The 16,955-nt window shown below is 42.0% G+C and overlaps 1 protein-coding gene across 3 annotated transcripts in view; it reads right to left on the minus strand.

Moving 5' to 3' along the window:
• Window positions 1-16,955, minus strand: part of tnfaip8l3 (tumor necrosis factor, alpha-induced protein 8-like 3) — a 72,095-nt gene that overhangs the window by 32,690 nt on the left and 22,450 nt on the right. The window contains exon 1 of one of the 3 annotated variants that reach the window (XM_073033154.1): window positions 9,972-10,107. The exons of the other annotated variants lie outside the window; for them this stretch is intronic. The gene's annotated coding sequence lies outside the window, so the exon portion shown is untranslated. Of the gene's footprint in view, window positions 1-9,971; window positions 10,108-16,955 lie in introns of those variants that run through there. 3 annotated transcript variants of the gene reach the window in all.

Here is a 16,955-nt window from a genome sequence, read left to right on the forward strand (position 1 = left end):
AGAATCATCGCTCAACCATCAGGCCCCTGAACCAGCATAGATAACTTCACTCACCTCAACTCTGAACTGATTCCAGAACTTATGGACTAACGTTCATGGACTCTACAACTCATATTCCATAGTATTTCCTTGTTCTATTGAGAACTGCAGCAAGAAAATGAATCTCAGTGTGACCTTTGAAATTTTGATATTAAAACTTAGCTCATCAAGCATGTCTCTATTCTACGATCAGCAAACCTGGTCCTAAATTCCGATTGTTACCTTTCAGCATTCATTTTGCACTCAGACATTCACTGTCACCACTAAACTTTTCAGAGACAAAATATTAAAATTGGGAAAATAATCACCATAAAATAATTAATTGAAAGTGCCGTCACAGGAAGATGGGGTTGTAAAGAAAGCTTTTGGCACTTTAGTCCTTATAAATCAAAGTATTGAGTACAGGAGATGAGATGTTATGTTGATGTTGTATAGGACATTGTTGAAGCTTAATTTGGAGTATTGTGTGTAGTTTTGGTCACCTACCTACAGGAAAGTTATGAATAAGGTTGAACGTGTACAGGGGAAATTTACAAGGATGTTGCTAGGTCTGGTAGACTAGGTTCAATAGGTTAGGACTTTATTTCTTAGAGCATAAAAGACTGAGAGGAGACTTGATAGAGGTATACAAATTATGCGGGCTGTAGACAGAGTAAATTAAAGCAGGTTTGTCCCCACTGAGGTTGGGTGGGGCTACATCATGAGGTCATAGGTTAAGGGTGAAAGTTTAAAAAAGTATAAGGGGAACGTGAGGGTCGTGAGAGTGTTGAACAAGCTGCCAGCACAAGTAGTGTATGCGAGCTTGATTTCAACGTTTAAGCAAAGTTTGACTAGGTATATGGATGGTAGGAGTATAAGAGGGCTATGGTCCCAGTACAGGCTGATGGGAATAGGCAATTTAAATGGTTTTAGTATGAACTAGATGGGCTGAAGGGCCTGTTTCTGTGCTGTACTTTTCTATGACTCTAAAATCAAGCTGTCTTAGGAAAGTACAGCAAATAGAAAATCTATTTAACCTATTATTCGCACTAGCTGTCTTGATGAACTATTATTTCACACCACCATCTGTTTTTTTTCATTTCTCTTGATGATTATAGCCAATTCTTTTTTTGACAGTTACCCTTCAATTAGTATTTAATGCCCTATCAAGTAGTGATTTCTCAATCCTAATCATTCTCTCTTCGGGCATTGGCTATTCATTTTACAGTGAGCTTAACTTTGAGGTCTTTGTGTATTGAATCTTTGAGCAGTAGGAACATTAAGCAAGATGATAAAAAGAACACATATCACTCTTGTCTTTTCAGCTGAGGTTTGTGACCCCATTCATTTGACTGGGCCAGCTATGAGTATATTTGGCCTCTCAGGTCAGTATAACCAGGCTCCGTCCTTGGACGGAGTACTGTGTCCAATACAAATTAGAAATTCAGATACACTGACATCCAGCATGATCTTGGCTCTTGCATGAGTTTGCAATGTGTTGAAATTGTTGTCAAGGTGCAGTTCTCCATAACATATTATTTTGCAACTGAAGTGTTTAGAAATTGGTAAACACTTATAAACCACAACTCCTAAGTCAGAAGAAATAACAGTCCAATATGTTTTCTAACTTTTAACAATATGAAGTGTAATGTCTTAAGTGGGACATCTTGAACATTGGCAGATATTCAGTCATTTTACAGACAATGTACAGCATTAGATATTGTGTACTGTCAGAATTGAAACAGGTGAAATACACAAATTCTGGAATGGTGTGTATGTAAGTATTGAAGAAAAATATAGTGGGTTGTCAATGAGGCTTCTATAGGAATTAATTGGAAAACATTATTAGAAGAACATCTTTCTTTAATTTTGATTAACATTTTCTAACACTTCTGTTATATCTACCAGTTTTAATTTAAGTAATTTGTCTGGGATTGTGTGACAGTCAATGGAAATACATATTGTATACTTGACATTAATTAGTAGAAAAATATATTGGTATATTTTACCCTGAAAGGAACATTAGTGTTATTATCAAAATTAATCATAAGCACATTGGGGAAAATTGTGTCATTTTTCATTTCTTTTAATTTGTTTCATTTTTGTTTGGAACAAGAAAACACTTGTAGAAGGAGATTGGGAGAGTAAGTGTATTATAAGTCCTACATGGTAACATTTTGGAAAAGTTTCTTTGAAAGGGTTCATGAATACTTTCATCCATTTGAGCATGGGATCACTGAATAATTTATTATGTTTATATTTATAAGCTTCTTCCTTCTTAATTTTAATAGATTTAGAAAAAAGATGGAATTGAAGAGTGAATACCAACATATTGAGAAGTTATCACTGTCATTCAAGACAGTGAAGTTGGAAGTATTAATAACATGGGGATCATAAGCACTCTAATGGTTTAAAGAGGCAGTTCAATGCAGTTAGATATTGGCCAATAAATGGTTGCTTTGCCAGAGATGACCACAACCACAACGAGTCATTGGAGCGTGAAATATTTCATCATGGTATCGACAAGGCAAAAATCATATCTTTTAAAGATGCAGAGGAAGATTAAGGGTTGTGTGAAGTAGCCAGGGCTGTGAAACAATTTTGGAATTTCCCTTTATAGGCACATTTTTGGGTATGCAGTCATTCCTCATTTGCCATGGGTAGGTGGTAGCGAGTCGCTTTCTTGAAATGCTGCAATCCTTCTGGTGAAAGTATTCCCACAGTGTGTTGGCCAATGAGGCCACAGGATTTTGAACTGGTGATGATGAATGGCCAGATGTACAGCGCATTGTGGAACTTGGAAGGAAGCCTGCAACTGACCGAATAATCTGTATCACTTTTTGTGAAGTGAACTTCTAGCATTGAAACCTCTGCCACAATTAATGAAATAAAACTTTACTATTTTCAGTGACAATGTATTCAAAGGCCAGTTAAGAATGGCCAAAATAATCTAGCCTAAATTGTGAGTGCTTGCTCATTACTGTAGAACCATTGACCATTTCCCCATTCAAACAGTCCTTTGGCCCATTGAGTCCATGCTATCCACCACCCATTTGCATCCATCCAGCAGTAATCACATTTCTATTCCCCCCACCCCACCACTTTCTCATCAACTTCTCTCAAGTTCCACTACTCTCCTACGCAATATGAGCAATTAACAGCGGCAAGTTCACCTTCTAGTCTGCACGTCTTTGGGATGAGAAAGCAAACCAGACCACGCGGAGGAAACACGCAGTCACAAGATGAACATGCAAACTTAGCAAAGCCAACACCCTAAGCTAGGCTTCAACTCATATTTCTGGGATTGTGAAGCAGAGGCTGTACTAGTTGCACCATATTCCCATCCTAGAATGGTCTCAAAAGAAAGACAAATAGATGCAGAGGTGGCTTTCAGAACCCATTGAACTTGTTCCACCATATAACCATAAGACCATATGATATAAGAAGAGAATTAGGCCATTCGACGCATTGAGTCTGCTCCAGAATTTGATCATGGCTGACCCATTTCCTTCTCAAGCCCATTCTCCTGCCTTCACACTGTAACCTTTCATACCCTGACTTTATCGAGAATCTATCAACCTCTGTCTTAAATACACCCAATGATCTGGCCTAGACAGCTGCCTGTGGCAATGAATTCCATAGACTCACCACACTCTGGCTAAAGAAGTTCCTCTTCATCTCCGTTATAAAAGGACATCCCTTTACTCTGAGGTTGTGCCCTCTGGTTCTAGATTAATACTTTGTTCCTCAGGACCCAGTATCCAAATATCTAGTGATTCCAACTTTTCATATATCCAGCTCTGAAAATCCACAGGCCTCTAAACTGGGGAAGACTAAAGATTTCTCATCTGTTCAAAATGGATGACAATCTTATTCTGAGATCACTTCCTTGATATGTGACTCTAAGCCCCCTGCTAGAGGGGATAGTATTTTAGCAAAACAAACAAAAAATACCGGAGGAATTCAGCAGGTCACACAGCATCTATAGAGGGAACTAAAGAGATGATACTTAGGGCTGAGAGTCCTGATGAAGGGTGTTGGCTAGCCATAGATGCTGCCTGGCCGGCTGAGTTTCTGTGTCTCTGTGCGTTGCTTGAGATTGCCAGCATCTGCAGGATCTCGTATGTCTCTGGTATCTCAGCAGTTGCCCTGTCTATCCATCTTGGAACATTTTATATCTTAATGCGATTATGTAAACACCAGTCAGTTTGGGCTGATTGAGAGTATTCATCAGTGACGAGCAGCCAACAGGTTTAGTCTTAGCAGAAATTCAGACAAATGCAAAAACCTGCACTGTATTTGGAATTGTTACCATTGCTGGGCCTTTCAACAATATCAAGCCCCAAATTTGGCTAAGTTGTTGAGATTTCTGTGCATACCAACTAAATTTGTATTTGGAAATTCCACATCAATTACACACATACAAAGTTATTTTTGAACATGGCATCCGTAAATTGGTTTTAATGGCTATATGTATATATACTCTGCTCCTTTTAATTAAGGACTATTTTTATGACTAATTTAAGTTGATCAGTGTTGAGGAATGTTTATATTCAACCTAATTGAAAGAGTCGCAGTAAAGAAACCAGACGGTTCATGAATTTGTCCAAGAGCCGGTTAGTATGAATCACAGTTTGAAATGAACACATTAGAAACAAACATCTTAATAAGGGCAGAGTCTCCCCGGCATAATTGAAACGGGTGGGTAGAAAAGTCAAATGGGGAGTAATTGTTCCACTTACCATCACCCTGATACTGATGTTAATAACACGCAGTATACACGCCGCACGAGACTGGAGGAAATGAGGCAATCTTGTGGAAATTGTTTCCACTTTTGATCTTTACAGTTAGTACAGTAATGTGATCTTACTGGAGAAAGGTTTTCAGTTTCTGTTGATTGAAAAAGAATGACGTCTTCTCACAGCTCTTTTCAGTCACTGACTCAACTCAGAGAGGGCTGAGAATTGAGCGCTCTCAGCCTCAGTTAATATGGGGATGCGTTATAACTCTCCCGTATTGGGGACAGTTTTGATTGGTCGAGTGAACAGAGCAAAGGAGGAAACTATATCTCCCATTTGAATATAATTCGCAGTATAGTATTGTCATAATTCCATGGTGACATTTACAACCAACCATCTGGACAATGCCTCAAAAAGAAAATCAGAAAACATTGTTAATACTAGAAATCAGAAATAAAAACAGAAAAAAATAATTTCCCATGCAGCTCCCACCCTCTGGAACAGAACAAGAGTAGGTTCCTCCTAGTCCTCACCTTCCACCCCACTAGTTTCTGTACTTTTAGAGCCATAGAACACTACAGCACAGAAACAAGCCCTTTACTCCATTTAGTCTGTGCCAAATTATTAGTCTGCCTTGTCCCATTGATCTGCAATTGGATCATAGCCATCCACACCCCTCCCATCAATGTAGCTATCCAAATTTCTCTTAAAAGTTGATACCAAACCCACATGCATCACTTCTGCTGGCAGTTAATTCCACACTCTCATCATCGGAGAGAAGAAGATCCCCCTCATATTCCCCTTAAAATTTTCACCTTTCACCCTTAACCCATGACCTCTAGTTCTAGCTCATCCAACCTCAGTGGCAAAAGCCAGCTAGCACTTACCCTATCTATATTCCTCATAGTTTTACCTCTATCAAATCTCCCCTCATTCTCATACGCTCTGGGGAATTTAGTTCTAACCTATTCAACTTTTCCCTGTACTTCAGGTGTTAAGACCCAGCAACATCCTTGTAAATTTTCTGAACAGACTATTCTCCACAATTTCTGCCCTTTACAAAGAGATTCCACCACCCACGTCTTCTCTCCTCTCCTTCCAGCATTTTGCATGATCTGTCCTTTTAGTGACTCCCTGGTCCAACTCTTTTGTTCCCACCAACCAGTCCCCTCCTTGCTACCACAGACAATGCCACACTTGTGAGACTTATAAGGCCTTGGTGAGACCGCACCTAGAGTATTGTGTGCAGTTTTGGTCCCCTAATCTGAGGAAAGACATTCTTGCCATAGAGGGAGTACAGGGAAGGTTCACCAGATTGATTCCTGGGATGGCAGGACTTGCATATGAAGAAAGACTGGATCGACTAGGCTTATATTCACTGGAATTTAGAAGATTGAGGGGGGATCTTATTGAAACGTATAAATTTCTAAAGGGATTGGACAGGCTAGATGCAGGAAGATTGTTTTCGATGTTGGGGAAGTCCAGAATGAGGGGTCACAGTTTGAGGATAAAGGAGAAGCCTTTTAGGACCGAGATGAGGAAAAACTTCTTCACACAGAGAGTGGTGAATCTGTGGAATTCTCTGCCACAGGAAACAGTTGAGGCCAGTTCATTGGCTATATTTAAGAGGAAGTTAGATATGGCCCTTGTGGCTAAAGGGATCAGGGGGTATGGAGAGAAAGCAGGTACAGGGTTCTGAGTTGGATGATCAGCCATGATCATACTGAATGTCGGTGCAGGCTCGAAGGGCCAAATGGCCTACTCCTGCACCTATTTTCTATGTTTCTATGTTTGTCCATTCAACTCTTCCCTTCCCACCCCCTAGGGCCCCAAGCAGTCCTTCAGTGTGTAGGAGCGATTCACTTTCACTTCTTCCATTCTAGTCTACTGCAGACAGTGTTCACCATGTGGTCTCTTCAATGGAGAAAGCAAGCCACAGATTGGGTGCCTGCTTTGCAGAACACTCGCATTCAGTCCACACCCTGAGCTCCCTGTTGCCTGCCGCCTTAATTCTCCATGCCACTCCCATTCTGACCGGTAGGTCTGTGACCTCACTCACTGTTACAATGAGGCCCAATGAAGGCTTCAGGAACAGCATTTCATCACATTGCAGGCCTCTGGACTCAATATCGAATTCTATATTTTCTGGTCACTTGATTTCTCTATCTGCTTAGTTGTTTATCTGTGAAATTGGCTCAGTTCACTTGTTTTGTATTTACAGAACATCACAGTGCCGAAACAGGCCTTTTGGCTCATCTAGTCTGTGCTGGCCTGATCTTTGGCCTAGCCCCATCTACCTGCACCCTGAGCTCACCACCCCCCCCCCCATCCATGTATATATCTAAACTCCTTCTAAATGTTACAATTGAACTCAAATCTACCATTTCCATACTTACACGACGGTCTGAGTGAAGAAGTTCCACTTCAGATTTCTTTTAAATATTTCACCTTTCACTCTGAATCTATGACTGCCAGTTCTAACCTCATCCAACCTGAGGAGAATAAGTCTGCAAGCATTCACCCTCTCTACATCCCTCGTAGGTTTGAATACTCCCCTTACTCTCTTGCGCATTAGTGAATGAAGTCCTCGACTATTCGACCTTTCTCTGTAGCTCAGTTCCCCAAGTACTGGCAACATCCTTGCAATTTTTCTCTGCACTAATTCAAGCTTATTGATGTCTTTCCTCTAAGTAGGTGACTTGAAATGTGCACCGTTTTTTTTCCTCCATTTTTTCTTTATTTTTCTCTGAAAGTGGATAACAACCTCTCCTTCAATGTCCAAAAAACAGAAGAGCTGATTGTGGATTACAGGAGGGATGGAGACCGATCAACATCAATGGGTCTGCATCTGAGAGGGTAAGTAGTTTCAAGTTCCTCGGTATACACATCACCGATGATCTCATCTGGACTGTACACACTGGCTTCGTGGCAAAAAAAAAGCACAACAGTGTCTCTTCCACTTCAGGTGACTGAAGAAGTTCGGCATGGGCCCCCAAATCCTCAAGACCCTCTACAGGGGCACCATTGAGAGCATGCTGACTGGTTGTATCACCACCTGTATGGGAACTGCACCGACCTTGATCGCTGGGCACTGCAGAGAGCGGTATGGACAGCCCAGTGCATCTGTGGATGCAAACTCCCCTCCATTGAGGACACTTACAGCAGCAGGGGCAGAAAGAAGACCTGGAGGATCACTGGGGACACCAGTCACCCCAAACAGAAACTGTTCCAGCTGCTTCCGTCTGGCAAACGGTACCTCAGCATTAAAGCCAGGACCAACAGGCTACAGGACAGCTTCTTTCTACAAGCCATTAGACTTGTAAATTCACATGTCTGTACATTGCAACAGAGTCATAAGGCAAAGATTTTTATTCCCTCACATTGTGGGATGGATGTAAGATTCCAATTAAGTTATAATTCTAATATGCCCAGTAATCTAGCCTGCTGGGCATGTCTTTTAGCTCTGTGTTTCACTAGTCCTCCATTCTTCTCTCTATGTCCTCACTCTCAAACTGCATCCATCCACTTATTGATCAGGTAAGATTGTTTACAGTTTATCCCCATGGTTGTCCTCTTTTACCCAATCAGAGATATTCCCTTTCCCACCTTCTCCTTCTCAGTTGAGAATGGTCTTCGATCAGGAACATTAACTTCGTTTCCCTTCCCGAATAGTGATTATTATAACCTGGGCATAATTAGCTGTGACCCAAATCATCCATTTCTCAGGTTATATCTCAGAGACGCGCATTTTCTTGGCTAGTGAACAGCCATTTTGGTATTCAGAGATGAAGTCATAGAATGCATTCAATGAGGCAGAGCTTAGGAGTGATAATGGCACCTAACGACAACTCCTTTGCTTGCATCTTCGGAAACAGCTCTCTTTCCATCTTTAGTATCTCTATTTTACCCTTTCAGGGTTCTTTTGAAGACCCTGACCTGGAGTTACACACTGACTAAGGTTCTTTGCGGGAATGGGACGCACACTTGGGGTTCCATAACTGGCCGTTGTTCGGCACGTCAAAGGCTCGGTCTAAGAGTCCAGCTCGAATTCGGAAGCTAGGATCTCGGGGCAGATCGAGGGTCAGTGTCACGACAGGAAACCAGTGTGTTGTCGGGGGTGTCGGGATATCTGCTGGGTGCCCGAAGACCCGGAATCTTTGTGATCTTCAGGCTCGGAGCTCGGAAAAAAGTGACATAACAGACGTTTAACATTGTAAACCAGCGAGTTGTTTGTTCTGTCTTCCCGCTCACTGGGAAAATGGAGACATCCCTTCCTCCCTTATTAAGGAGAGAGAGAAGCTGCGGTATGTCGAATACCTGGTGAAAAGCGAAGTCTTTGGGGTAACTGCAAGTCTGTGTCTTTGCTGTTGCTTTGCTCACACTTGAGTGCTCGATGGCGGTACCAATGCTTTTTTTTGCCGGTGGGGGGGGGGGGGGGAGGGAAGATTGTTGCTCGCTGCCGCTTACGCGCACGGAGGGGGACTTTGGGGTTCTAACATTTAACTGTCGTTCATTCTTTGGGGAACTCCTCTGTTTTTGTGGTTGGTTGCGAAGAAAAAGCATTTCAGGATGTATATTGTATACATTTCTCTTGAATCCCTCTGAAGGTCATCTGCACTCTCAGGCCTGGAGCCTTTACATAACTTGCCCATCTGGAGCTTGCAGGTCAGTTTGCAGATATATCTCCATCGATATCATTATTGGCACTGCTGAAACAGCAACTACAACCTGGTGACTTTGTTATCTTTAAGAGTAGGCTTTAGCGAGCAGTTTAATTTTTATAATTTGTACTTTTGCCAGATCTGACTTGTTTGATGGGAGATGGACATTGGTTTATTGTCACAACTGGTATAAGGCACATTGTCAATGTTCCAACTACCATAAAAATATTATCTGAAAGTATTCTCCAAAGCTACAGAGAGGCACATTAACTGGTGGCAACGGACTATGGGAGGAAACACGTACTAAGGCTTTGGTTTTCAGATCAATGGGTCCTTAGTTGAAGAGAATGGAAAAGGGGGAGATGTGCTATCAATATGGGCCAGCACCAAACTCTGTACTTCACAGCCACTGGACGATAAGACAGTGGGAACAGATTCCTTTGGAGGTTGAAGCTAGAAGTTTACCTTGAAGACTTAGGTGCCATGGCAGAAAGGATTTAATTGCTCAAGATCAAATGACAAATGCATTAGTCTTAACTGTGGTTCAACGTACCTGCAAATTACCTGTCAGCAATCGGGACATATACCTTACATGTAGAGCCTTCTTCCCATTCTCACACACCTAGCAAAGTGCTAACTCTACTCCTGCAGCTTATATCTTCCATCTTTTCCCATGGAAGCCATCTCATCCACTCAAATCACAACACTGATTGACGTACATCTCCCTTCCTTAAAGGGAAAATGGCAAACAACTGGAAGGAGAAGAAAATAAATTGGGTCATATAGTCTAAATTGATCATTATGATCAAAACATTTATTTATTTTATTTAGATATACAGCACAGTAACAGGCCCTTCCAACCCAATGAGCCCGCGCTGCCCAATTATACCCATGTGTCCAATTAACCTATTAAGCTGTATGTCTGTGGGATGTGGGAGGAAACTGGAGCTCTTGGAGGAGCCTCATGCAGTCACAAACTCCTTACACACTGCAGCGTGAATCAAACTCAGGTCTCTGGTGCTAAAAAGCAATGCGCTAACTTCTATGCCAGGGTACCGCCCTATATTGTTGGCCTTTGTTTTTAATATAATTTTCAGAGTTAAATTTAATCTCAGTTTGGTAAAAATATATGATCCGATTTTCTTAAAACTTGGTGGGGTGTACTTTCATGGCCATGACTCGTTGCATTTGAAAGAATCATTTTTATTTTATTAGAAAGTTGACTAGAAAGTTCGTCAGAGGCTTTAACATGTTCTTCTAAGTAGGTGCATCTTTGTATGTTGTTTCTAAGCTCTCTTGTTTGAGGAAACTCTGCTCTGGTGACTCATCTTGCAATTGTGTGAGAGGGTGAGGGTCTCCGTCAGTCAGAGTTGACCATGGGTACTGTGTCCTAGCTGTGTAGATACCCAAGCCTGGGCAGTACGATATGGAGAGCAAGCTGTTGCCTATGTAGTAAGCTCCCCCTCTCCATGCAGCTGATGAATGCAAAGGAACGGCAGAGATTGATATGGTTTGGCACTGATATGGTTCTGTTGGGCTTAGTAGCTAAGCCACATGTGAAGGCCAGGAGCAGACTTATGTAAATTTTGTTATTTATCCACTGTGATAGTACTAGAATCTTACTTTCAATTGAACTGCATAGTGCAGCTGTTTCCTTCCATACTTCCTTAAATGCAATAGTTTTACAAATAAACTCCACAGCAGATCTCCTTAATAACAAATAAAAGTGATGGATGACGACACATTTGGGCAATGATTAGGACAACCAGCAAAACTGAAGCTTGTCTCTAATCTGTCTGCAATGGTGTAAAACTGAAGACAAGGAAAATCAAAGACATCTGTACCAAACGTTCCTCTATAACAATCCTCCTTGTCATTGGAAATCTCAGTGTTGTGAAAACAGAGACAGGGAAGGAAATTCAGGCTGGAAACATGAGGCTTAGAACATAGAACATAGACATCACCAGCACATTACAGGCCCTTCAGCCCGCAATGTTGTGCTGACCTTGTAACCTACTCCAGAAACTGCCTAGAATTTCCCTACCACATAGTCCTCTGTTTTCTAAGCTCCATATACCTATCTAAGAGTTTCTTAAAAGACCCTATTGTATCTGTCGCCAGCAGTACAATTCTAAGCACCCACCACTCTCTGTGTGAAAAACTTTACCTCTGACATCCCCCTTGTACCTACTTCCAAGCACCTTAAAACTATTGCCCCTCGTGTTAGCCACTTCAACCCTGGGAAAAAGCCTCCTGGCTATCCACATGATCAATGCCTCTCATCATCTTGTACTCCTCTATCAGGTCACCTCTCATCTTCCGTCTCTCCAAGGAGAAAAGGCCAAGTTCAGTCAACCTATTCTCCAATCCAGGCAACATCCTTGTAAATCTCCTCTGCATTCTCTCTATAGTATCCACATCCTTCCCGTCGTGAGGTGCCCAGAACGGAACACAATATTCCAAGTGGGATCTAACTAAGTTCTTACATAGCTTTAACATTACCTCACGGCTCTTGAACTCAAGAGTGATGTGCAGGTAAGGAATTCAGCCTCTCAGGAATGGGAGGCACCATTGGGAGGTGATAGACAGGTGAGAAGAGAAGGGATAGGGGAGTCAGAATGGGATAAAGGAAAGGGAGAGAAGTGGGAGGGGGAAGAAATTACTGAGAGTTGGAGAAATTGATGTTCATGCCAACAATTTAGAGGCTACCCAGAAGGAATATGAAGAATACCGGTTGTTCCTAACCTAACAGGGAAAATGATCATTGAGAAAGTTTGGCTAAAACTACCAATGAAGAAATTAGAGATTCCAAGAAGTGGAGTATGCATGAAGTGCCATTTTCAGGATCTCCCTAGCTTAGGGGCGCCTGGCTTATCCACAGTCTGTATATCCAAAGAACATGTGGGAGACCAACAGCATGGATTTGCCTGCTGCTGCTGTGGGTATTTTATAAACTGTGTCCTTGATTGCAGTTAGGTTTTTATTCAAGCTTTCAGTTGCGTTATCATGCCTCCTCACGTGTCTGATAATGCCATTCTCAGGTTGAGGAGCAGATTATTGGAAGTCTGCAATAAGAATCCCAATATATGCTATTAATAAAAATATCAGTTAGCACCATAGAATATAGTAGTTTAGTTCCAGTAACAAAGGTCCATCATTGAGGAAACTGGATCCTTGACTTTCTCATTGGGAGACCACAATAACATCTCCTCGTCACCGACAATCAACACAAGCACACCTCCAGGATGCGTACTTAGCCCACTGCTCTACTCTCTGTGGTGTGGCTGGTCACAGCTCAAATGCCATCTATAGATTCACCAATGACACAACTGCTGTTGGCTGAAACACAGATGGTGACGAAAAGGCGTACAAGTATGAGAAAGATCAGGTTGAGTGATGTTGCAACAATAGCCTTGCACTCAGTGTCAGTAAGACCAAGGAATTGATTGTGGACTTTGGAAGGGGAAGTTGAGGGAACATGCACCAGTCCTCATCAAAGTGTAACCAGCAGAAAGGGTGAGTAGTTTCCAATTCCTGAGTGTCAACATCTTAGAGGATCTATCCTGTGCCTAACATTGATGCAATTACAAAGAAGGCATACCAATGGCAATACTTCATCAGGAGTTTCAGGAGATTTGGTACGTCACCAAAGACTCTAGCAAGTTTCTACAGTTGTACTGTGGAGAGCATTCTGACTGGTGGCATCACTGCCTGGTATGGAGGGGCCACTGCACAGGATTGGGGAAAAAGACTGTAGAGTGTTGAAGACTCAGCCAGCTTCATCATGGGCATTAGCCTCCCCACCATCGATGATATCATTAAAAGGCAATGCCTTAAGAAGGTGGCTTCCATCTTGAATCCATCGCCATCCAGGACATGCCCTCTTCTCATTACTGCTATCACAGGAGAAGTACAGGAGCCAGAAAGCACACACTGAACATTTTAGGAACAGCTTGTTCCGCTCTGCTGTTAAGTCCATGAAAACTACCTCATGATTTTGTTCCTTTTTTGTACTATTTATAAGTTATTTTATGCCTTGTACTGTTCTGCTGTCATAACATGACAAATATCATGACATTATCGGCGATAATAAACCTGATTCTGATTTCTGATTTGGGAATCTTCATCAGTTGATAGATATCTTTCAGTAACATATATTATTATATATATAGTAACATTTTGCTTTGCATGCAACAATTACACTCAAGCTGCTCGGAGCTGGCTCGTTAATTAATGATTAATCATGGGCTTTTGTTGCTGGAACCTGTGTACAGCGATGGAAGCCAGCTTGGTGAGTGGCATACTGTGAATAAGTGGCACAAATCTGGGAAACAGCGTCTTAGCTCCTTTGTTCCACTCTTCCTAAGCCAGATCATTAAACTAATGTTTCTCTCCTATATTTCAGAGCAGTTTCGACAGTATTTACAGAACTGTGCAGAAGGCTTAGGCACATATGCTGTATATGTGCAAGATACATAGCTAGGGCACCTAAGACTTTTGCACAGTATTTTATATTATGTCTTTTCAGTTACCAAATAATACTTAATTCTACTGAGCTAATACAAGGTCATGTAGTCATGTTTTTTGACTTCTCCAGTGCGTTCAACAGCATCCGCCCTGCTCTGCTGGGTGAGAAGCTGACAGTGATGCAGGTAGATGCTTCCCTGGTGTCATGGATTATTGATTACCTGACTGGCAGACCACAGTACGTGCGCTTGCAACACTGTGTGTCAGACAGGGTGGTCAGCAGCACTGGGGCTCCACAGGGGACTGTCCTGTCTCCCTTTCTCTTCACCATCTACACCTCGGACTTCAACTACTGCACGGAGTCTTGCCATCTTCAGAAGCCTTCTGATGACTCTGCCATAGTTGGATGCATCAGCAAGGGAGATGAGGCTGAGTACAGGGCTACGGTGGGAAACTTTGTCACATGGTGTGAGCAGAATCATCTGCAGCTTAATGTGAAAAAGACTAAGGAGCTGGTGGTGGACCTGAGGAGGGCTAAGGCACCGGTGACCCCTGTTTCCATCCAAGGGGTCAGTGTGGACATGGTGGAGGATTACAAATACCTGGGGATACGAATTGACAATAAACCGGTCTGGTCAAAGAACACTGAGGCTGTCTACAAGAAGGGTCAGAGCCGTCTCTACTTCCTGAGGAGACTGAGGTCCTTTAACATCTGCCAGATGATGCTGAGGATGTTCTATGAGTCTGTAGTGGCCAGTGCTATCATGTTTGCTGTTGTGTGCTGGGGCAGCAGGCTGAGGGTAGCAGACACCAACAGAATCAACAAACTCATTCGTAAGGCCAGTGATATTGTGGGGGTGGAACTGGACTCTCTGACCGTGGTGTCTGAAAAGAGGATGCTGTCCAAGTTGCATGCCATCTTGGACAATGTCTCCCATCCACTCCATAATGTACTGGTTAAGCACAGGAGTACATTCAGCCAGAGACTCATTCCACCGAGATGTAACACTGAGCATCATAGGAAGTCATTCCTGCCTGTGGCCATCAAACTTTACAACTCCTCCCTTGGAGTGTCAGACACCCTGAGCCAATAGGCTGGTCCTGGACTTATTTCCACTTGGAATAATTTACTTATTATTTAATTATTTATGGTTTTATATTGCTATATTTCTACACTATTCTTGGTTGGTGCGACTGTAACGAAACCCAATTTCCCTCGGGAACAATAAAGTATGTCTGTCTGTCTGTCAAAACTAAGTACTCTTAGTTCTGTTTCTCAACCACCATTCTATTTTAACCAATATACAGTACTGTGCAAAAATCTCGGGCACCCTACCATATATACACCCTGCTGGTTAAAACAGGAAGGCGGCATTGCATTTTTCTGATTCTAGAGCAGTATTTTTCTTTTTCTTTAAGGCCAGCAATAACCAAATTACTGCAATAAACTTTAATATCTGTTAATTTGCTTCTGTCATTCAGAAGTACATCTTGTTAAATAATCATAAATAGAGGAACGTTGTTTCAGTTCAATATATCGGAAGGCTTTTGCAATCCAATCTAAAATAACTTTGGTGATTTTAGGAAAATAGCTTTCTTTTTAATGAAAAAGAACAGAATATTTGCTCATCCACACACTAATAATCTGCAACTAATGATCTATCTTGAAGCACCTGGTTATTGAGAATATGATCTTTCTTAGCAAGTGTCCTGAGGAACTCCAAGCTAATTTTTAAGCCCTCATCCAATACACCACTAAGACTATGTTCAGCTCCTCTGAAATGCTATACAGTATCTCTGTTCCTACTTATCCTGCTGGTGTTATGCCTTATATGCAGGTTTTGTCACCTTCGTTATCGGTGATCTTCTAACCAGTCTCCAAATTACAATGGTTGATAAATTCCAACACACTAACCAGCTCAAGATGCTGCTCACCCTTGCCCTATTGAACTTTGTACCTCAATGCATCAAAGGTACACAGTAACCAAAGCTGACTATTCCATCCTTTCAGCCCGATTCTCTCCTTTAACTCTTAATAATATTAACTAACAAACGCAGCTTTAAAATTAGCAATTGATTGAGAATCAATTATCACCTGCAGAAGAGAGTTCCAAATCATTTGGTGTATAAACTGTGTCCTGATTCCACCTCTGAATGACCTAGCCCCAGACTGGTTTAGACCCAGGCTGACCAACCAATGGAAAATGAAACTGAAATTACCTTTTAATTTTCAGGCAATATAGCCATAGGGCACCCTCAGGGTGGAGGATCAACACCTTATATTCCATCTGGGTAGCCTCCATTCTGATGGCATGGATATCAATTTCTCCATCTGGTAAAAAAGATTCTTCCCCCTCCCTTCTTCCTCTATTCCCCACTTTGGCCTTTCACCTCTTCTCACTTGCTTATCACTTCCCCCAGATCCCTTCTTCCTTCCCTTTTTCATATGGTCTATTCTCCTCTCCTATCGTACTCCTTCTCCAGCCCTTTTCCTTTCCCACCCACTTGGTTTCACCTATCACCTTCTACCTATCCTCCTTCCCCTCCCGCCTTTGTTCTATTCTGGAGTCATCCCCTCCCCCTTCCTTTCTGGTCCTGAAGAAGGGTCTTAGCCTGAAACATCAACTGTCTATTCGTTTCCATAGATGCTGCCTGACCTGCTGAGTTCCTCCAGCATTTTGGTGTGTGTTGCTTTGGAGTTCCAGTATCTGCAGATTTTCTTGTGTTTATAACTGATATGATATCTCCCCTAAATTTAACATTTGTTGCCAAGGTATCATGTTGATGAATCTATGCTGCACAAGGGGAAAACTTCCTTATTACTCAACTTCATTGTCCTTATTTTCATTTGTTTTCATTTCACTATCTTCCATCTTTGCTTTGTCTCTCTGCTTTACAGATCCGGTCGATTGTCAATTCCTTGTAGCCTTTATGGCAATAGTAGCAAAGGATTCCATGTGCAATACTCCAACATCAGCTCTTCCAAGGCAATTTTGCATTCTCTTACTACAGCTTGGACTTGTTTTCAACTTGAAAAGTCTTGAGTTTTATTTGGCCTTTGAGGAGATTT

Source organism: Hemitrygon akajei, chromosome 30 (genome assembly GCF_048418815.1).
Source record: "Hemitrygon akajei chromosome 30, sHemAka1.3, whole genome shotgun sequence".
Taxonomy (NCBI): domain Eukaryota; kingdom Metazoa; phylum Chordata; class Chondrichthyes; order Myliobatiformes; family Dasyatidae; genus Hemitrygon; species Hemitrygon akajei.